The 22,587-nt window shown below is 36.5% G+C and overlaps 1 long non-coding RNA gene across 1 annotated transcript; it reads left to right on the forward strand.

Annotated features, from left to right (window-relative positions):
- The first annotated feature begins 2,303 nt into the window (after positions 1-2,303).
- LOC148127544 (uncharacterized) lies at positions 2,304-22,328 on the forward strand. The gene is made up of 3 exons (XR_015742931.1): positions 2,304-2,318; positions 20,071-20,163; positions 21,875-22,328. It is a non-coding gene; the product is annotated as an uncharacterized LOC148127544 (long non-coding RNA).
- Positions 22,329-22,587: the final 259 nt, after the last annotated feature.

Here is a 22,587-nt window from a genome sequence, read left to right on the forward strand (position 1 = left end):
TGGATTAGCAGTTCATTGCCTTAACCATTCATCCACCTCATCCACTTATTTACCATCAAAGAGATGGGGTGAATAATGCATTTTCAAAAAGCCTCTTTCACTCGCCTGGTGATTTGATGGGTAGGCCTATGTAATTACGCTGCCTATGTATAGAAATGGACTTGCCATTGCCTTCTTCCAGAACAATTTTCATTTTAAAACTTCCCAGTGTTGATATTCTCAGGAGGACTAACTAGAGCCAATCCAGGTACTTTCTAAGTCCAGAAAAAGATTAGCCAATTTCAGTAAGTTATACAACATCATTTAATTGTTAAAGTGGTTTCTTGAATAAACAACTGTTGTATAAAACTGTAGAGTTGAAAGATATTGAATAATATTGCTGTAGGAATAATTGTTCTCATGAGAAAGCCTCTCTCCTCCCCCTCCCAGAACAGACAATTTAAAGTAGAAAATCCTGTTTAGAGTAGGAAGGCTGGAGAGTGGAAAGAAGATGCAGACCAGGGCTATCAAAGGGGAGGCATGGTGGAATCATGTCTTTGAACGCCACACTTTTTTTAGCTGCTTTGTATGTGTAACAAAAGATGCATTTAGAAAAACAGCAGGGCTTCAGTCTTGAAGGCACCACACACACACACACACACACACACCACTTACTACTTTACAATATTATTCATTCTAATTAATGTTTTGATTTTTATTAAAGATGTTGCTTTCCATAATTTTAGCTGAACATAGAGGTCCCCTTGTATTAAAAATTTGACCTGGAATAATTTTCAGAAGGCTAAAATAAACTGGGTGAATTGTGCCACCTGCTGGTTCTACATTCTGCCTGCAAATTGTTTGGAAAGTCAGAGAGGCACAAAATCATTTTCTATCCTATTCTCCACAAATATAAAGAAATACAATCTTTGAGAAGCAATGGCTAGTTTTCAAAATATTCAGACAGTAGCAAACAGTCATGATTTTTCTGTTCCATTGGATGTGCCCATTATAATACACGTTTCAGAGGCAATATTTAGCTTCTGCAATATTCCAGGTGCTTTTAGTCATTGTTCCCTCTGCAGCTTCTTTGCAATTCCACAACCTCATATAGTTCCTTTCATTTGCAGCAGTGTTGCCAGCCATTTGTGCAAGTGCCAATCACTTGTTCATGGTGGAAACAAAGTCTCTGGCAATGCCCATGAATGTTGCAGCATGCCAAGCTGTCATAAAGGTTCCCCTTTGCTATTCAAAACAAAAAACAAAAAAAAGAAAGAGAAAAAAAAGAAAGAAGGAAGGAAAGAAAGAAAGAAGGAAGGAAGGAAGGAAAGAAAGAAGTATTAATTAGTCTGGAAAGAAAATTTGCAGGAACACTGGGAAAATGATTGTTTCTAGATTGTGCTGGTACTGGTGCAGAACCCAAATTTAACATCTTGTTATATAAAAGATACTTGACTGCTAATAGCATTCCCTGTGACATTCTATGGAAGTGAAAGTTGAACTTTAAACAAGCAGAATAGGAAGAGTATTGATATCTGTGAAATTTGCTGTTGAAGAAGATTCCTGAGAATATTGTTGACAACCAAAGAAACACACCCATGCATCATTGAACAAATCAACTGACAGTTCTCCTTTGAAGCACAAAGGACTGGACTCAAATTATCCTATTTCAAACACATTATGTGAAGAAAACCCAGCTGTCTGGAAATGGCTCCTGTGCTGGGAAAGACAATGGCATGGGATGATTAGGTGCCAACCCAAAGCAACTAACAGCAAAGTGGATGGACTCAATTACTTTGTTCTGACTGTCTCCCCCATGGATATTCCTGAATGCAGCAAGAAAGATGGGGATGCAGGATTCTTCCTTCACAGCAAGTGATAGATTTGTTCCATTTAGTCTCAATTGTCTTTTAGCATCAGCTATCCCACGTATTTATAACAGAGGGTGGAGAAGCAAGGACAAATCCATTGGGTTTTCTCTTCCATTATGTCTGTTGTGACTTTAAGTGAACTGAAGAGGGCCCAAAGCATAAAAATGATCCTCATGATGTTTTGGATGAATAAAGTCAGATGGTCTTAGCAGGAATGATCATGCGGAGTGTAACTGCTGAAAGCCTCTGCATTTATAGAAAAAGTTTGGGAAGCTTTTTCAGTGATAAGTGAGGAAGGTGGCCAAAACACTAACCATTTCAACATGGATTCAGACAAACATAACCTTTTGTGGGATGGTTTAGTCTGTTGTGACAAAGTTCAAACCAGTCTTCATGTGGATCCATGCCAGAAGTTTTTCCTCCACTTCTGGCTCTGTTTTAATCCATGTAAAACTTTAGGTTCAGCAGGTGAGTTAGCATGCAATGGAAGCATTTATGAAGGTCACCTCTGTACCATATGGATTGTTTTCTTTTGCTCCCATCTGATTTCTGCTAGTTTTACTGTTCTTTTTGTCTCCTGCTGTTTTTCTTGTTTTGGACATTTTAAACAACATCATTGGGAGGTCAGGTCTATATATGCAACTTGAATCTACTTCCTTGTAATTTCAGCTTTTGGTACTGGTTCTGCTCTCTGGGTGATAAAAAATATTTCACTTCCTTCTCTTACCTTTAGATATATGAAGATTGTGACCTTATCTCCTTTCAGTTTTCTCTCCTGCAGGCTAAAATACCTGTTCCTCCAGCGATTTAAGTTTCTAATCCTTTCATCATCTTGGTAGCTGAAATCTTGTCTAGAACAGTATTCTAAATGGAGTCTGACTAAGGCAAAGTTGAGTGAAACAATTATTTCCTGGATTCTATATTCCCATTAGTAAATATCCAAATCACACCTGCCATTTTAGCAGCTGCATCACTGTTGCTTGGTATTCACCATGGGATTTACAAGAACACCCAGTCTGTTTTCATATACAGTATGAAATCATCCTATATTTGTGCTTTTTTAGTTTTAACTCCAGATGTATGGCTTTATATTTCTTAATGATGTTCCTCTTGTTCAGTTTGTTTCACTGTTCTGTCCTATACAGATCTTTTTCAATCATCTTTCTTCTAAAATAATAACTGGTTCTAGTTTGGGTGATCAGCAGGTAACATTTAGACCAGGGGTGTCAAACTTGATTTCATTGAGGGCCACATCAGGGTTGTGTTTGACCTCAGGGGGATGGGGTAGTTGTGGCCAGGGTGGGTGCGCCCAGCTTGATATCACTTGTGTCAGGGGTGCCTGTGGCCTGAGCACTCTGCCAGCAAAAACGGAGCTTGGGAGGGCTGCATCTTCACTGGCAGAGGCACCGCGGGCCAGTCCTCCGCTATTTCCAGGGTGGCCCTGTTGCTTGGTATTCACCATGGGATTTACAAGAACACCCAGTCTGTTTTCATATACAGTATGAAATCATCCTATATTTGTGCTTTTTTAGTTTTAACTCCATATGTATGGCTTTATATTTCTTAATGATGTTCCTCTTGTTCAGTTTGTTTCACTGTTCTGTCCTATACAGATCTTTTTCAATCATCTTTCTTCTAAAATAATAACTGGTTCTAGTTTGGGTGATCAGCAGGTAACATTTAGACCAGGGGTGTCAAACTTGATTTCATTGAGGGCCACATCAGGGTTGTGTTTGACCTCAGGGGGATGGGGTAGTTGTGGCCAGGGTGGGTGCGCCCAGCTTGATATCACTTGTGTCAGGGGTGCCTGTGGCCTGAGCACTCTGCCAGCAAAAATGGAGCTTGGGAGGGCTGCATCTTCACTGGCAGAGGCACCGCGGGCCAGTCCTCCGCTATTTCCAGGGTGGCCCTGTGGGCCAGATCTAAACACCCCGCAGGCTAGATTCAGCCCCAGGGCCTTGAGTTTGACACTCCTGGTTTAGACAGTACTTAGGCTTTAGGATAAAGCTAGAATTAACCCCGGATTAGCAGTATTTGCTGAATATTCTGCAGAAAAGGAATAATGTTGTTGCTGCTGTTGCTAATGGACAATTCCAGGACAAAGCTGATGACACTCTACTTAATACATTTTTTAAATCTAATATGGAATGATTTATGAGTATGTTTTGGATGTGGTCATTTATTCAGTTATGAATCCTTCCATTCAATTATTTTATCATGTTACATTTTATTAATAGAATATCATGAGAAATGTCAGATGCTTTGGTGAAGTGAAAACGTATTGTGGGAATTGCATTTCATGGATCTATAAAACTAGTAACTGTTTAAAAAAGGAAATCAAAGCTAGACAAGGTAGGACTAGCTTGTGATTTCTTAGTTCTTGTTAGTTGCTGCCTTCTCATCCAATATATCCTGCTCCAGAAATTTGTCCAATATAGGCAAGAAGTTAACAGGTTTGTAATTTCTGCTCTTTTTAAAAAGACTCTGCATTAGCTCTCTTCCACTATTCATGAGTTTTTCAGAGGTTCTCAAACACAACAGTTAGCAATTCTGTGTTTACCTCTGCTGAGATCCTATATAATTTTGGTGTTGGTGATTTTGGTGTTGTCCATCTCATGATATAAAGAAATAGTGTTTCAAATATTGTTTTTGGAATACTCTAATGTACTGCTGACTGGAAAATTATTACTGAGTTTTGAGTTCATATTGCAGGAGATGGGAAGAAAGGAGAGTCCCTGAATGGGAAAACAGCCTTTCCAATGGCTTTAGTCCTCCAAGGTTTCAAATGAGTTAGACTCATAATCAAACCAAAGGAAAATCAGCTCAACTATACTCAGGTGCAAATATTAGAATGGTGCTGAAGGTCCATATTTTGACCCAACTCATTTCTAGGCCATGAGTTATCATCTTTATGCTCTCCAGATGTTTTGAATCATAGTGCCTATCATCTCTAGGAAGCACAGAATTTTTATCACCTATCTAAAGGAATTAAAAGGAGTAATTAAGTAGAGAAAACAAAGTAACCTCTAATCCTTGGAGGTAAGACATGACCTATATACAGTTTAACACAGGAAAGTAGTATGAACACACTTGAAGCTACCTTCTCTATGGAATTTTATACAGTATTTATATAATATAATATTGTCTTTGCAAAAGTGCTCAAGTCAATGCCAAGAACAGAGTGTACAACTGACAAAAAGTTTAATCCTTTGAAGGCATATGTTCTTTGTTTGCCTCCTGACTCAGCTGAGATTAGATAAGAATATTAGATAGTTCAACAATTGAGCCAAAGTCCTTCAACTGCAAGGTTTTTTGGGGGTTGGTGACCAAATTTCAGGCACAGGACAGAAGGACAAGTTTGGGGTGATTTTCCTGTAGACAAAGGCAATACCTTTTATAAATACCCTTGCCAACTTTCCCTGCTGAATAGGGATTAATAGTTGGAGAAAAATAATTACCAAAATAATACAAATAAAAATAAAGAAGCAGTCCTTACAACTAAGTTTTGTGCAAGAATACAATATTTTGAATGTTTAACTTAGGGAAATTTTACCAGGGGGGTAACAGATAGGTGTCAAGCTGTCAAATGATGGGGAGAAAGTGGGGAGATGCTTTTGTCTCTTTTATAACACTGGAAGCTGGGCTCATGAAATGAAAGTAAAATATGAAAATACAGAAAAGCAAAAAAAAATTCTTTCTTCACATGACTTCTAGTTAACAGGAAATTTGGTATCAAAAGAGTTAGTGGCTGTTATGTTTTTAAAATTATTTTTTAAAAGTAGGACTACACAGCTGCTAAATTTCCAGTGCAACATAGCAGGGCTTTCTGGCTATATATTTGGCTACCTTCTGCAGTCTTGCTTCTGTGGTCCTGTGGGTGTGCTGTGGTCAGGCCTGGGAGGGCTGCTTGGGGGATCCTGGGGCTGGGGTGGGAAAGTTGAGTGAGAATTTGTTGGTCCCTTTCCCACAGATGAGAGCTGGCAGGGGAAGAGTGGCTCTCTGTCTGGTGGGTGAGAGCAACTGGGCAGGGTGCCATTTATGCATTGAGTGGATATATTCTGAGTGTCCCCATCCCATTGCAGACTTCCCTGCTCACATACAGAGTGAAGCAACTTTTGAACAGTCTTCTTGTTGGTAATTTTCTTTTGTTATTGTTGGTATTTCATTTGTCTAATTCCAAGGGAACATAGTTGAAAGGAAGAAGCTATTCTGTAAAGCACTATGAAGTGGTACATAAGTCTAAGTGCTATTGCTATTCTACATGGGAAATCTTGCCTACGGGCTTTCAGTCATATCTGGCCCAGTATGCATTTGCTAATTTTTGGTCTGGTCTAGTACAGATTGTGCTAATCTCCTAGATCAGGGGTCCCCAATTCCTGGTCTGTGGAGTGGCACTGGTCCATGGCATGCCAGAAACCAGGCTGTGCTAACAAATGATGCCCCATCCATGGGGTGCAGGCAGCAATGAAACCCTACCCCCTCTGGTCCGTGGAAAAACCTCTCTCCACAGAACCGGTCCCTGGAACTCAAAATATTGTTTTAGATGGTTTTGCTTGTCTCCAGTAGGTGATGTTTTTGAAACATATGTAAATATCATGGCTAGAAAGAAGCATTTTATCTTTACCATTGAAATAAATGTTTCTATGTAAGAATTAGGATGAATATATTGAATCACTGGTGATATTATCCACGAATAAAGCAAAAATAGCAACAATAATATACATTACAATATAGCGGGAACAGTAATAAATGAAGGAATCTTTAACAAATGGTTAATTGCTTTAACTGTTTTGAATTTTATTTATATAGATTTGTTTATGTTATGTTGTTTCCACTTGTTGCTTCATTAGTTTTATTTTAGCTTGTGAACCATCCAGTAATAAATGTAAAATGGATGGCTATATACATTGCATGAAATAAAATAAAACAAATATGGAAGATACAGAGGATAAAGGAGCCATCATGGCACAGTGGTTAGAATGCAGTATTGCAGGCTAATTCATCTCACTGCCAGGAGTTCGATCCTCACCGGCTCAAGGTTGACTCAGCTTTCCATCCATCCGAGGTCAGCAAAATAAGGACCCAGATTGTTGTGGGCAATAGGCTGACTCTGTAGACATCCTAGAGAGTGCTCTAAAGCACTATGAAGTGATATACAAGTCTAAGTGCTATTGCTTTTGCTATTGCTAAATCAGGTGATAAATATTGCTGGATTAGAAGGGAAAGGAGAAGACCTTTTCCCAGTGGATTCCTTTTTAAATTGAAGATTTGGCATCAGAATGGGCTCAGTTAGTGATAGGAAAAATTTAAGTGCTCATTCCCTAGGTAGACTAGGGTATGTCAGAGGGATCAGATCAGTACCTGCCACTCTAATTATTTTTTTTACTGGAAGTCCTCCAAAGAAAAAATCTGCAAGTGTGTTTTAAAATTAAATCTTCTCCCATGTTGTAATTTACAATAACATGAAAGCAGAATCAACAGGACTGGCAGAAGCCTAGAGTTACACAAAGAACAAAACCAGAGGGTGGGAAGGATGGATTGTGTGCTATCTGGAAGGAAATAAATTAATAATCAAGAGGTATGCTGAGAGTCAGTATAGTGAGGTCAGGAAATATTGAGCTACACAAGGGGGATTGAGGTTCAATCTCCATTTATCAAGAGAGTTCACTAGATATATCTGCACAATGACTCTTCCTCTTTCTTTCCTTAGGGAAACCAATGTGAATTTGCAGGCAGAAGATGTAATTTAAATACAATATATGCATTAATGAACAAATTAAAGGGATGTTCAAATCCTTTCTCAAAAAGATATTTAGCTAATAAAATCCAGAAGTTTACATATAGTAGCAAAAATGTGCAAATCACGGCCATCTGCCAGTTATTTTGCAACCTGGATGTGGTTGCTCCAAAAACATCTTAAGGAGGAAGAGTCAAACATCACATCTTCAAACTTTTTAAAGAAAATGGCATGTGCACAAAACAAAACTTTACCAAAACATGTTAGCAAATGCATCACTTATCTATCTGTCCATGGATCTAGTGCTAATTTCTCCAGGTGGCTGTTCTCTGTAGAGCTGGTTTCGGTTTTTTACAACATATTTTTTGAATCTTGGAGCAATTCCCAATCTGTACTTCATTTTCCTTGCAGGTGTTAGTTTCACAGGTTCCACCTCGGAAAAGGCAGCCCAGTGTGACAAAATCCGCTTTGCCTGCATGGAGAGACAACACAACTATTATCCATGTCAGATAACTTCCCAGCAGTCATCAATGTCTTCTCAGTGTCCTTGGAATGATGCCTCTCCAAATTTAATTTAATCAGAATAGAGCTGGAAGGGACCTTGGAGGTCTTCTACTCATCCATGGTATACTTGTGTTGGAAGAAATATCTATCTGGTTCAGTTCCAAGCAAGGAGAAAGACACTGGAAACATGGAGGCTGATTGGAAAGATGATTTAATGGAGCAGAAGCACCAAGCACATAGTTCTGGTGCAGCTGACCACATGTTGAGAGAAGGTGGCTTTTATACCTCCTCTTGGGCTTTGAACTTGAACTTCCTGTTCCTGTGCAAGAAAATGTATTCTATTGGCTGCTGTCAGACTCCCATGGGGCTATGCAGGGGTCTAGATGAGGTTGTCTGAGATAAGTTTGGTTGAAGTTGCTGAGTGATGATGTAATGAAGAGGCTTGTGTTCTGAAAGCATGTTGGCCAATTTCTATTATGGCTTAATGGCTTTGTCCTGGTTTGGATCTTGAGTGAGGGCTAATCCCATCACCCTGGAGCTCAAGGTCTTTTGTTTTGTAGATAGGCTGGCCCAGTTCCTGGGGCTATTAAGGAAAGTGGGGACTGCTTTCCAAGAGCATGTTTCTCCTTTAGGGAAATATAATATTCTGCCTTTTTAATATTTCTCAAAATATTTCATTCTTCTAAGAGAGGGGTGGGTGCTAACTTTCTACACTTGGGTCTGCTGTGATTCCAATTTCTAATACAGTATTTCCAGGGCTCTCAGTTCATTAATGTTGGTTGGTAATTCTTAAAGTTTTAGTCTCAGTACATTTGGAAGTGGTTGGGTTGGACATGTTACTCCATGATCCCAGGTTTTTGGGAAAACTATGGTTGTGCTGCATTTCATATGAGAAGCCCCTTTGTAGAAACCTTACTACAGTCTAGGTAGTTGACTGAAATGTTAGGAGTTTCTTGAAAAAAATACTGTGTGATTGGGATATTTCTCACCTGAACTGGCTAGGAAAGACAAGATGACACTGGCAAAGAATATGCAAATCATCTTCATGACTGTCAGTCTCTTGACCTGATTAGAATTTTGTATCTAAAAGTTGAAAACAAAACATGCTTTCATAACAGGAATTTGGATGACTTAAGCCAAAATGTAACTGTTCATTTCTAAGCAATCTTATTTCATTAGTGTTGATTATTACAAAATGTTAGTTAGGCCTTTGAAAAAAATGGACTTGGATCAGTAAAGCCTGTTCAGAAACGTGTATGTATATTTCATGTTTTCCCTACAAAAAGGCCTCTTTAAGGCAAATACAGTGCATAATACAAATTATGGAGTGATTTGGCAGTAAAAACAAAATAGATAAAGCAAGTTAAGAAAATGCTTCAATTAGGGAATAACATACTTTAAAAAGAATGTTTGTTTAGTGCAAACAGCTTGAGATACAACTGTCTTTTGCAAATCACATCCAGTCATGCATAAATACCATTGCTAATTGCCACATATTCATGTGTGGATGAATTTATTCTCCTTAGTGCAATTTTGAACTAATAAAATCCCTGTGTGGACCAATATATCTACTTTAGGCAATTGAACAATATTTTAATTGCTTTATTTAAAAAAATACTACTAAAGTATAGAACTGCTATATTACAATTTCAGTTGTACTATGTACTTCAGCTAAACCAAAAAACAACATACTATGCATAAGTTAAAGTATAGTGACTAAAAAAATAACAATAGAAAGGCATGAATTTAAGCTGTTTCAGGTCATTTTAACTGAGATTTGAGGCCAAGCACCTTATTTCAGAATACTACTGAAGGGGCAGGCAAGGGATGTTTGAATTCTAAGCATCAAGGACATCAAAAGAAAATGGACAGAGTTAAAAGGCATACTTTGAAGGACACAAGGAAAGCAAATCCTCTCCAGGGTTTAGTGGTATTGGAGCCTGTAGGAAGGATTCAACATGTCATCCCAGCTTATCGGTTCAGTTCTAAATTCTACTATGTCATAAGAGGTAAGTTAAGAAAAATTCCACGCAGAAGGTCTAAACTAGTGTTTTGCAAACATGGTAACTTTAAGATGTGTGGACTTCAACCCACAGAATTGCCCAGCCAACCATGCTAGCTGGGTAATTCTAGAATCTAGCAGATGGAGTCCATACATATTAAATTTGCCACATGCTGGTCCAAATTTAACCTTATTATGCTAGAAATCAGTTACAGATGCTGGGAATTAATTAATTACTTCCATGCTACATTTTGGGGGATACTTTCCAGCTCTGACAAAAGCAAGGGTACCTGCACCTACTCCAACTTGCTTCTTTTCACATTTCTTGCTTTGCCACCCGGTACATCTGAGCTTGCCAGATAACTACCCATGTGAACACATGGCTCTGGGCAGCTTACACCATTAAACAAATAAAATATGTACAAAGAGAAATTCAAAATAAACAAGAAGTAAAATACATAGCAGCTGAAGAATTATAAACCTAAAACTTAAAACATAGCATGGCAATGGACTCTGTCACAATCCAATTTTGTCCTGACCTTTTTTGAAATACCTGTTGTAAATGTTGCAGCTAACTGATTATCTAGGCATGCTTTGGGTTGAAAAGCTGTGAAAACTTCAACAACTTCTAGTGATGTGACTTCTCAGGCCATTCCATTGACATTTGTTATGCACTTGACATTGTACAGAATAACACTGGAGATCTTCTAGTCCAATCTCCCGCTCAAGCAAAGTCCGTATACCATTTCAGACAAGCAGCTGTCTAATCTTTTCTTAAAAATCTCCAGTGCTGGAGCAGCCACAACTTCTGAAGGCAAGCTGCTCCACTGATTAATTGTTCTTTTTTTTAAAGAAAGTTTTATTGAGTTTTAACAAAACAAATAAAACATCTTATTTGAGTACAGCATGGTTCCAGGTTATCACATTTCCATACAGACACAATTTCATATGCATATTTATCTTATGTATTCAACTTCATATCTTATTACTCTTTTTCCAACTTCTCACTATTTCTCTCTTTACTTCTCTTAATTTTCTTTTATGATTATCTCATTTTCTTCTTATTTAATTGTATTTCTATATCTTTTTATTCATTATACTTATACTTTTGTCTGTCTTGTTTACAATTTCATTATGTTCTCTTCCAACATTCTTTAAAAGCAAAATTCTCCCTATGATTGCTAATCGGAGTGCAACACTTTTAAGTCTTATTGTTATTATCATATAAAATTTCATTGAACATTAAATTTATGCATTCTAAAATTATAACATTCAAATTTCTAATATCTATTTTATATCATGTAAATCTCATCATACAGACTCTGCTTGGTACTTCCCCTTATAAATGTAAAAAGAAAAATTCTAAAAACATAGCAAAAACAATATATATATATAGCCTTCTAAATCTTTCACATTTCTTTTCAATATTTGTCAATCTTTGAGAACAGTTAAAATATTTCCCTCCTTTCTTCATTATTACTTAACTGTTAATAAGCATACAATTGGATAATCATACAGTTTTATCTTATAAGTTATTTACTATTAATAAGCAAAATAATTATTCAAATTCATTCTAGTAACTAGTATACATTTCCTTATAAATCTTTCACATTTCTTTTCAATATTTTATCAATCTTTAGAAACAATTACAATGTTTCCCTCTCTTCTTTATTATTGCATTAATTATAAATAAACATACCATTACATAACAATACAGTTTTATCTCATAGATTATTTACTTATTTCATTTCTAACTCATTACAGTATTCTACTGTAACACTGTCTTTTGTACCTTTGCAGAATCCTCACTTTTAACTTAATTTAGCCATTGTCTCTGTATTTTCTAGCTGACCAAATACCTTTAATCCTAGTACGTTTCCACCTTTTTTTAATTTCCTGTTTTTGTCCCTCATGAGTTCTTTCCCTTTCTATCTTCCCCCCTTCTTCTCATCCCCTTTTTTATACCATTCTCTCTCTAATTTTCTCTTCTGTGGTTTTCTTTTCTGCTTCTCCTTGCTGTTATACTTCCTTTTCAGACTATTTTTCTTTTTGGCTGTTCCCTTTAATCTCAAACTTTTAACTCCTTTCCCCCTTTTTCTCCTTATTACCACACTTTGCATTATTTGGTCATTGAAAATGGCTTTTTCTTTGTCCCGCCCTTCTTCTTGCTCTTGAAGCTTTTCCTTTTGCTTTTCATAGTTCAGGATCTCCATTTCAAAAAATTCAAATACAAAGCCAAAGGATCTTCCTCCCCTTTCTGCATCTTCTTTCTGTTTTTTAAGACTCATCTTCAATTCCTCCATTTTAAACACTTTTGAACAACCACCCGATTGACTTTAAGTAAAAACAGAAGAAGAAAGAAAAGACCAATGCCAAAGACTTTTTTTTTTATATCACCAAATGATCCCAGACTGTTCCTTCTTGTTTCTTTCCTTTACTTTTCCTTTCTGTGGGTTACTGTATCTTTTAATAAGGTTTCAGTTACAATGTACCCTCAGGAGTCTTTTCAAAGTTTCATTGTTAATCCTCTTTATTTTTCCAGGTGGCACTCCATTTTTCCATTATTCCAAGTTCCACCCTTTTGCCTCCACTCTTCTCCTTTTTAGGGCTTTAAAATGACCAAGGAAAAAAATCTTTATTTTCCTTTTGACACTTAAATTTCAGCTTAAAGTTGCCTATTAGTGCCTATTAGTATACTGGATGTGATATTCCAAGTGTGGTCTTGCATTATAAAGTGCTACTAACAAGACATTATAAAGTGGTACTAATACTTCATGTGATCTTGATTCTATCCCTGTGTTAATGCAGCCTAGGACTGCCTTAGCTTTTTTGGTAACTGCAGCATAGACTTCCATAGACACAGTACTGGCTCATATTTATGGTAAATGTTTGTCCACTAGAACTCCAAGATCCCTCTTGCAGTTACTGCTGTTGAGCAAAGTTTCACCTTGTCTGCACCTGTACATTTGTTTCTTTTCTTGCCTAAGTGTAGAACCTTACTTTTCTCATCATTGAATTTGATTTTCTCAGTAGGACTCAGTGTTCAAGTCTGTTGAGTTCCTTTTGTATTTTTAGCCTATCTTCTGGTGTGTTAGATAGTCCTGTTAGCTTTGTGTCATCTGCCAATTTGATGAGTTCACCTATTCCCTCATCTAAATCATTTATGAAGATATTGAAGAGAACTGGGCCCAAGACAGAATTTTGGGGTATCCCACTGTGTACTTCCCTCCATGTAGATGTAGTTCCATTAAAGACTACATGTTGAATGTGGTTGTTAGCCAGTTATTAATCTATCAGTATCTGGTGGTGATGCTGTCTAACCCACATTTTTCTTTCTTTATCAAGTAGTAGGTTGTTTTCTACTTTATCAAATGCCTTATTTAGTCCAAGTAAATTATGTCCATAACATTTTGTGGTTTCACTAATTTAGTCACTTTGTCAAAGAATGCAATGGCATGATCTGTTTTTACAAATCCATGTTGGCTTCTGGTTATAAGTTTGCTTGCCTCCAGATGTTTGCAGTTTTATTGCTTGATTATCTTTTCTAGTAACTTCTCAGGTATTGATGTCAGGCTGATAGGTTTGTAGTTTTCTAGCTCTTTCAGCACTTCAATTTGAACTCGTCTAGGGTGTATAGGTGTTCTCTTACCATTTTCTTGCTTATTTTGATTTGCATTTTGCAGTATTATTGATAGGTTGGACTGTTTTTATCTTTTGAGTACAGACAGATATAAAAAATAAATCAAGCAGTTCATTTTCTCCCTGCTGCTTGTCACCTTTTTGCCATTTTTTCCCATTATGGATCAATTGTTTCCTTGATCTTTTTTCTTTTTTTTTCCATGTTGAAAGAAGCTTTTTAAAAATTATTTTTAACATGTTTATTTTGAGCTTAAACTTTTCCTGACTTTACCTTTTCATGTTTGGGCTCATCACTTTTTAAATGCAATATTTTATAACACGTTTCAGTGGTTATGAATTGCTGCCTGATTACATGTTTATTCTCTATACATCCTTGTAAAGCATTTTGAATATTGAATATAATAACAAAGTAGGCATTCATGTGGATCAAATACATGGCAATGTAAACTTCATTATGTATGCATGAACTTGGCAAACTCTAGAACTGTTGGAACAAAATGCCAGATGTTAGTGGTGGGATAGGCTTAATATTGACATCACTTGTGGGGAAAACCGTAGGATGAAGGATTAGATATGTTGTTCCTTTGAGTTATTTATAAAAAATAATAAAGACAGGATAAATTGACTATGGGCCTCACATTTATGGATTGTTAGTTTAGTATAATTAGGCGATGTGTAACTGAGACTGGATTTTAATATAGGTTTTATCTGTTATTTATTATTTTATTCTAGAATTTTTAATTGGATATTCACTGAGTGTTTTTATTTGTTCTGGTCTCTGGTTTATGACACTAAAAAACTGAATTGAATAGAATAAAGGATATTTTTTTAAAAAGAACTGGAAAGGTCATTTTAAACAGGAAAATGACACTCAGGAAGAATACACATAAGTTTAAGAGCAAAAAATAGCTTTTATTAGGAAGGCAGTGTCATTTTTAGCCAGGGGAAAGGGGACAGAAGAATCCTCCCTTATTCATTGGTCTTTTCATCTTGCCAGGACACTCTCTTAATTACATTACTTCATCCCGGCAACAGATCATAGTGTGGTGATAACAGGTCCCAATTTGTTCTTCACCCTCACTGCAGTCATCATACCGGCAAATCCCACCTCTCCGAAGGCAGTGGCTCACAAATCGGACTATACGTTCGCCATTTCCTGCAGAAAAGAGAAGATCTTATGAATTACTTTTTAATTTTCTTTCCAATGCAGTAATATTTGAAAGCAGTTACCACATCACGGCTTTCCTGTTTCTTTTATCCCCAACATTTGATATCCAGAATTAGATTGTCTTTGTCTATGGAAGTTCCATGTTGTTTTTCATGACTATTTTTTGGAGTTTGTGTGAATTACCTATTTCTATTAGAAAAATGTCAGAAAAAAATTGTCAGTCACTAGCTCTTGTGATGAATTCCATCAGATAATTTTATATATGTGAAGTAATGCTTCTTTGTAAAGCACTTACCATTTTAAAGAGACAAGCCTGGGGCTTTATGACTTCATAAAGGAAAAATGCTCACAATATTGTGTGCATTGGAAGAAAAAACCCACATAACACTCCCCTCCATTTTTTTTTCCAGTGATGTGCCAAATGTGCCAAGATTTAAATCAAGAATCTGGAAAGGTATACTAAGTAGATTGCTGAATAAACAAGGAAATGTCATGGTCTCTAGAACACATAACAAATATACACTTAATGTAAACCACTCCACCCTTGATTGCAGGAAGTACAATTTCAGCAACAGAGTGGTCAATGTCTGGAACTCAATACTTGATTCTGTTGTCACCTGCTCAAACCCCCACTCCTTTACCCTCAAACTAACCTCTATTGACCTCACCCCATTCCTAAGAGGTCTGTAAGGGGTGTGCATAAGCACACAATCATGCCTACCGTCCCTGTCCTATTGTTCCCAATTATTAGTCCCTATTTCTTATATTTAAACTTATATTTATTCTTATTTCTATTGTATTGTAAGCTTTTGACAAAATAAATAAATAAAATAAATATCTAAATCCTCAAGTCTGTTTAGTCTCTGCTGTGTGGTTTTAGTGGAAAACTACTGATCACTTTTATACATGTTCTGCTGGATTCTCCATTAATGCTACTAAATGAAGTCCATTTGAAAGTATTGTCTTTATCACAAATTTATACCTTATGATTATGTCCCATTTAGAATTTTAAAGCACATTTTCCTTGTACCTTGACCATAAATTATTGCTTTAGGTAAAGCAAAAGTGAGATGTTTTTCTAGTATCTGAGTGTTTCAAAGCTGGGAAATTGATCCTGAGTTTGGTTTCCTTTCTGCAATAATAATATTTGACTTCCAAGACAGAGTTGTGGCTTTGTGAGTGCATCTTACCTGAGCTCACTAAGAGCATTGCAAAGAAAAGGACAATTGCAAGATGGCAAATCTTCATGGCTGTGTCAAACTCAGTCTGCTGGGTTAAACTGGGAGGATCAAATAAGGAAGACCATCATTGTAATCTTTTTATATGCTGACAACCACTATTAAAATAATATTTAATTGTGATTATAAAAATCTGGGGGTTGGCAATAGAGCAAAACAAATGGCTTCAGATGATTTTAATTATAATTGGCATAATATTCAGTCATCCAAGCTTGGTGGCAGTTGTGGTTATATGAAGAAATCATCAGACTGATGAAGGCTAAAATCTATAAATAATTATTTTTTCCCCTCTTCCTGCAAGACTCCATATTCCTTTTATTTTTTTCTACCCCTACAACACATTTTTTTCGAACAATAATCAAAACTTTTCCTAAAATCTTTCTGAATTATATAGTTATATATTAATTTGGAGATAAGATGCAGCTTCAAATCTCTTGTAGCATGTGGTTTAGCTTATTAGGATGTATTTTATGTCTTTTTTTACAGTAAGCCACTCAAGAATTGCATAAGCAAGCAGCATATAAATGTTGATTATTAGTGAATGACTCAATGGACATTTTTATTACCATTCATGTAATATTTCTTGCCCACATGTGTTTCACTGTGAGAGGTATTCATTCTATCATTCACTTTTTCAAAAACCAATTATTTAATCCACTTTAAGAATCCAATTTATCAAGCTATTTAAATCAAGTTGTGTCTTATGTTGTTGTATTTTGGTAATAGTTAATCAGATTTAATTTGCTATGATTAAATTATATGAAGAATAAACTACTTATAGATGTTTTCATGACATTTTATACAATTGGGGATATATTAATAACAATCTAAAAATAGAAAAATGTGATATTTAATTAGAAAATAAAACATATGATAGGAATATGTTCTTTAATTTATTTTTACATATAAAAAGGGAAAGTCAGATCCAGAAAGGTGCCTGAATATTTTGGATTTTCTGGAAGAGAATCACTGATCTTATTTTCTGATAGTTATTTTACCAGGCCAATATGTATAGGTGAATGTATTGACCAAATTTAATATAGTTTACATTAACTAATTAGGACTTATAATTTAACTTAACTTCTAAATCACCTTCCCCAACATGTTATTTTTTGAATTTGCCCACAGTTTCCATCATCCCTAACCAGAATGTTCAAACAGGCTGGTGGGAATGGAGGCTATAGTTAAATGCATCCATACAACAGCAGATTGGGAAATCCTAATCAATATCAGTAGTTCTATTCCAATGACTGGCTTTCTGGAATTATTTTGGGTGAATTGAAATAGAGGTAGGCACAAGTGTAAATGTTAAAATTGTATAGAATAATTCAACATTTCTATCAGGTGGTGACCCAACTGGTCTTACCTCTTTCTCTCTTTAGTACTTCTCTCACAGTGATTCTAACCAACTCATGCTTGGAACTTCTAGTATGACATAAGATAATGAAGACCTCTTTTGCTATAGGCTGAATAAAATCTCAGTTCCAGAGCTACTGAGCCAATCGGAGCACATATGTAAATAATTTCTTTTCAGTTATTGGCAGAGAAGTAGTTTTGTCTTTTCTAATCCAGATTGGCTCTAGGTTCTGGAGTTGATTTAAAACCAGGAACTGAAAAACTGTGCAATGTGTTAGGATGCTTAACATTGGCCTTAGGCCATGACTGTAAGTCACTGAAGGTTAAATATCAACAGTACTTTAAAAATTTCCATGGTAGCTGGAGATGGATAATAAATGTGAAGAAACAGATTATCAAAATGGCCCAGTGGGACTAAAGGAACTGCTAAATAGTCAATCAAGATCAGCACTGATTAACTGACTATGTACCATCAAACTAGTATCAACTCCTAGGGACCACATTAGATATTTTCTTCTAGTAAATCTGTCCTTAGTCTGGTTCTATAGGTCTTCCAATAGCGTACCCTTTCACCATTATAATTGAGTCCAAACACCCTTTTCTTCTTCATTTTTAAATTTATTTATTTATTTTGATTTGTCAATCGCTTACAAGATAATAGTATATACATAGTTATGAATACATGAAATGGATACATATAAGAAAAATAAAAGAAACAATAGGGCAGGGACGGTAGGCATGATTGGTGCACTTATGCATGCCCCCTACAGACCTCTTCAGAAAGGGTTGAGGTCAATAGTAGTTGTCCTTTTACCTTGCTCAGCATTATAGACTTCCCTAGAAAGTTATTGCCAGTAATTTTAACCCAGATAGAAAGGGGTTAATACCAGATTAATACCAAACAGTAAACAGTACCCTAAGACACTACTAAGGAGAAAACAATACCCTCACCAGCACTCACAGGGCAACTGCTGCAAATAAACAGACAGTTAACTCACTCAATTTTAGTACTAAAGATATTGACTATTTGGGTTCTAAAATATCTACAAGAAAACAAGCTTTGAGAGCACCAAGGACTTCGTAGTTCAATCCTAAACTACATATATTCTATTGGTACATTGGTATTTCTATTTTAAAAGTTAAAGATGCCCTAGAATGGATCATGGTTCCTGGCAATGACATGGATACATCTGCGTTGTTTCCTTGGTAGCAGTACAGGAGTGGTTCTCCTCACTGAAGCAGAGGCTTAGAATTGCTGTTGCTTTTTATCTCTTATTACTTGCAATAGCCAAAAGCATTTTCCGATATTTTCATGTGCTGAGGACCCTGTAAAGCAGAGCAAAGGGGAATAACTTGGTTGCTTCTCTTCGCTCTTGGAAGCAAGGGGGCAGTATTGCATTGAGATGCAGTTTTAGGTGGACTTTACATGAACATTTCTTGAAGCAAAGCATGCTTTTGAAGATTTACACACCTGTAATTATACACAGCAGTCACAACTAAGGATTATCACGTGCTGTCACACTCGATCATGGTGTCAGACTCGATCATCTCACTTGACATATCACAATGTTTTTTGCCTTTGTGGAAACTGGGGTGGGTGTGACCTGTAGGTGACACATCCGGCCTGCAGACCATCAATTTGACACCCCTGATCTTATTTATTTGTTAAACCAGGGGTGTCAAACTCAGGGTGCTTAAATCCAGCCCATGGGGCTGGCCCTAAAATATCAAAGGACCAGCCAGCGTTGCCTCTGGCAGCTAAAATGGGCCATATGTGGCCCTCCTGCATCTTGTTTTCACTCTCCGTGGCTTCCTGTAGCACTCTGCTGGCCATAAATGGACCAAAATATGGGCTGTAAATGGGCTGAAAAGCAGGCTGAAAATGGGCCTCAAAATGGCCAGCAGCATCAGATAGTCTTGGCTGATTTTGTAACAGAAAAAAAATATGTAATCTTAGACATAATTAATGTTGATTAAAAAACCATCAGGAAATCTCAGCAATAGATAGGCTAGTTTGGTAAGTAAAAGAAATATCTATAAAAAGGTACTTATATTAAATCAAATTCTAATGAATTTGGATTTTAATATTTATTACTTTAATTTCGTGAAATCTGTTCAAGTTCTTTAAGCTCCATATGTAATTCTAGTTACATATACATTTCATTTATTAGCAAAGAGAAACAGTATTTTGATTGGTTGAACAATATGCATATTTTGAATGATTAAAATCTAGAATCACATAAGTCGTTTAGGGTCTAAAAAATAATCTCAGCCATGGCCAGACTATAGACCTTTTTAGTAGAAAATCTAAGACAGAAAAAAAAATCAACAATGGAGCATTCCAGAGTTGTCACATGACTTGCTTTGGCCAATAGACCAACAGAATGTTTACTCTTGGTTAAGGTGAGTTTGTGGGTTTAGTCTGATGGGAGGCTAACACATTCTTTCTCCATATCATTACAGATAAAGCAAATTGTGGACCGAATTGGTACTATCTGACTCTTTCTTCCCTCTTTTGGCTAGCCGCTGAAAAGCTTTATTTGACATTCATTTTTTATTGTTGTTGTTTGTTCCAGTTAATCGATGATTATAGGTGATGACCCTCTCAGCCATGAGTTCCTGTAAGCTGTTAGTTGTTGCTCTTTTTGCTGTCTTCCTTATCTCTTTAGGTAAGATGTGTAAGAGTTGCTGCTCTACAGAATACCTTCCAAGGGTTGTCCCCAAGGGTTGTCCCCCTCGGGAAAAAAAAGACAAGTTGCCCAATATAGTTGTCCCCCTCGGGAAAAAAAAGACAAGTTGCCCAATATATATTACATAAGGGTTGGAGCCTTTAAGTATATGTTGACTTCTGGTGACTGCCAGGACAAATCCTTGCACATTGTTTTGACATATTTTCAGAAGTGGCGTGCCACTATCCCCTTCCTAGGGCTGAGAGAGTGACTAGCTCAAAATTACCCACCTAGCTTTGTTCCTAAGATAAGACTAGAACTCACAGGGGACAAAAGGATTATATATATCAGTGCTTCTTCCCTGTCTCAATTCCTGATCTAGGAAGAACTATGTTGGATCAGACCACTACAGCATTCTGTTTTCCTCAGATACCTTTGATTCAGTTACTAGAATTGAAGTGGACTATCTTTAATTCTAGATATGGTACATAGCAATCATAACAAGTAGCCATAGGTAGCCTTATTTTCTTCAAACTTTTTTCTAATCCTAGTGTAAAACCCTAATGTCAGTAATTATCAGCACATTCTAGATTTGGGGGAAAAAAACATTCCAATTCATAGATCCAGAATCTGATATTATTTTATATTGAGGGCTTTTTCTGCAATTGCTCATCTTCCATGCATAAACCAGCTGGAAATAAAAGCTGATTTAATAAATCTCATTATGGATTTCAGCCACTTTTTTTGGTCATTGTGATGGCTTGATGCTTTTTTCTGAACTGTGTCTGCCATGACTTCTGATTGTTAGCTTACTCTGCCTTAGCCCTCCTGGATAGGAAGGAAAGAAGGACGGAAGGACGGAAGGAAGGAAGGAAGGAAGGAAGGAAGGAAGGAAGGAAGGAAGGAAGGAAGGAAGGAAACCAGTTTTACCATTTGTCCTATTACTTGGGCTAGAAGGAGAAAATGGCAGAATTCTCATCAATTTTATTTCACTTGGTTAAAGCAAGTAAACCAAACAATAGCAGGTTGTTCCATCACTGAACTTGTTAAAATTCATCAATAAATTCTCAATGAACTCATAGAAAACAAAACAAACCTTTTATGTTTTCACTGTTCCGCTGGTGAAAAGTGATGGTGGATAAAAGGAAGAAAAGAATTGTTCCTGCCACAGGATAAAGTAGCCAAATGGAATAGAGAATGTTTTTTTAAATTAATTATTTATTAAAATTTTCTCTGCCCATCCCTCCTTTTCTCTGCCCATCTCTCTTTGACTCTTTATTTGATTTTGCTTACAAGGAGTTGAAGAGCAGCGCATAAAGCAGAGAGTAAGAGTTGATCCAGTTCAGGGTGAAAAAACATCATTTCTAACTTGGAGCCAGAAAACACAGGAATGGTTTCATATATCTGTGCTCCAGACATGGTGGCTGGCTCAGGTGTACACTGGGGCAAGCTGGATTGCTGATTTGCCTTCAGATCATCAACCATCTAGTCCATCACTATATTCCCCAGTTGCAACAATTGTTAGACCTCTGGCAAGGTTTTTTTTTTAGTTTGCAATGTTTTACTTGAAGATATCTTTGGTTAAATTGAAAATCTATTGCATGCACAGTAGGTATTTGGGCCACTAAGCTACAAGTGATTTTCATCCTATTTTCTTAATCATTTTGCATGGGTATCAAGTGGTTTTGATTACAATTTTTCTTTTGTTAAGGATCCAGTCTGAATTTATCTGCCAGACTTTGTTGGCAAAAAGGAGGAAGATGCCACCGGGCCGGTCAATGTTACGACAGTGAAATTGAGATTGGAATGTGTTACCATTTCCGGCTGAAATGTTGCCGAGATAAGAGCCAAGAAGAAACACCAACATAAATGTTGCAAAATTATGAACCAGAATATCTGAAGCAATGCAATATTTCAATTTTCATTTAATACTTCTTCATGTTCAGCAGTTCAGTGATGAAATAGGACAGTTATATGGACGGTATACTAATCATTTATTCCAATACTGCTAGAAAATGATTCCTGCTCCTTCCTTTAAAAAATTGTATAGTTTTTCCAAACTGTGGATTTATTATTGAACTCTGGCACAAGCATGGAGCATGTTGAAACACAAAGATTGCTTTAGCAATTAAAACATGTAATTTAGCCTAGTCTGTTTAATATGTAAAGTTTTCTTAAACAGGTAGTCCTTGACTTATGACCATAATTGAACTTGGCAATTACAGTAATAAATCATGACAAATACAAAGTGGGTTATCATGTGACCAATCGGATTTTATTTTTTAATGGGGTGCTTTTTGCTGGAAACTGGAAATAAATATCTGGGAGGAGTCCTTGGTGCTCTCTGAGCTTGCTTATTTTCCTGCAAATGTTTCATTACCCTAATTAGGTAACATCATCAATGCTAGTAAGGAGAACTGTTTG

This window comes from Pseudonaja textilis, chromosome 1 (assembly GCF_049901715.1).
Source record: "Pseudonaja textilis isolate UNSWEBS1 chromosome 1, rPseTex1.2, whole genome shotgun sequence".
NCBI classification, from domain to species: domain Eukaryota; kingdom Metazoa; phylum Chordata; class Lepidosauria; order Squamata; family Elapidae; genus Pseudonaja; species Pseudonaja textilis.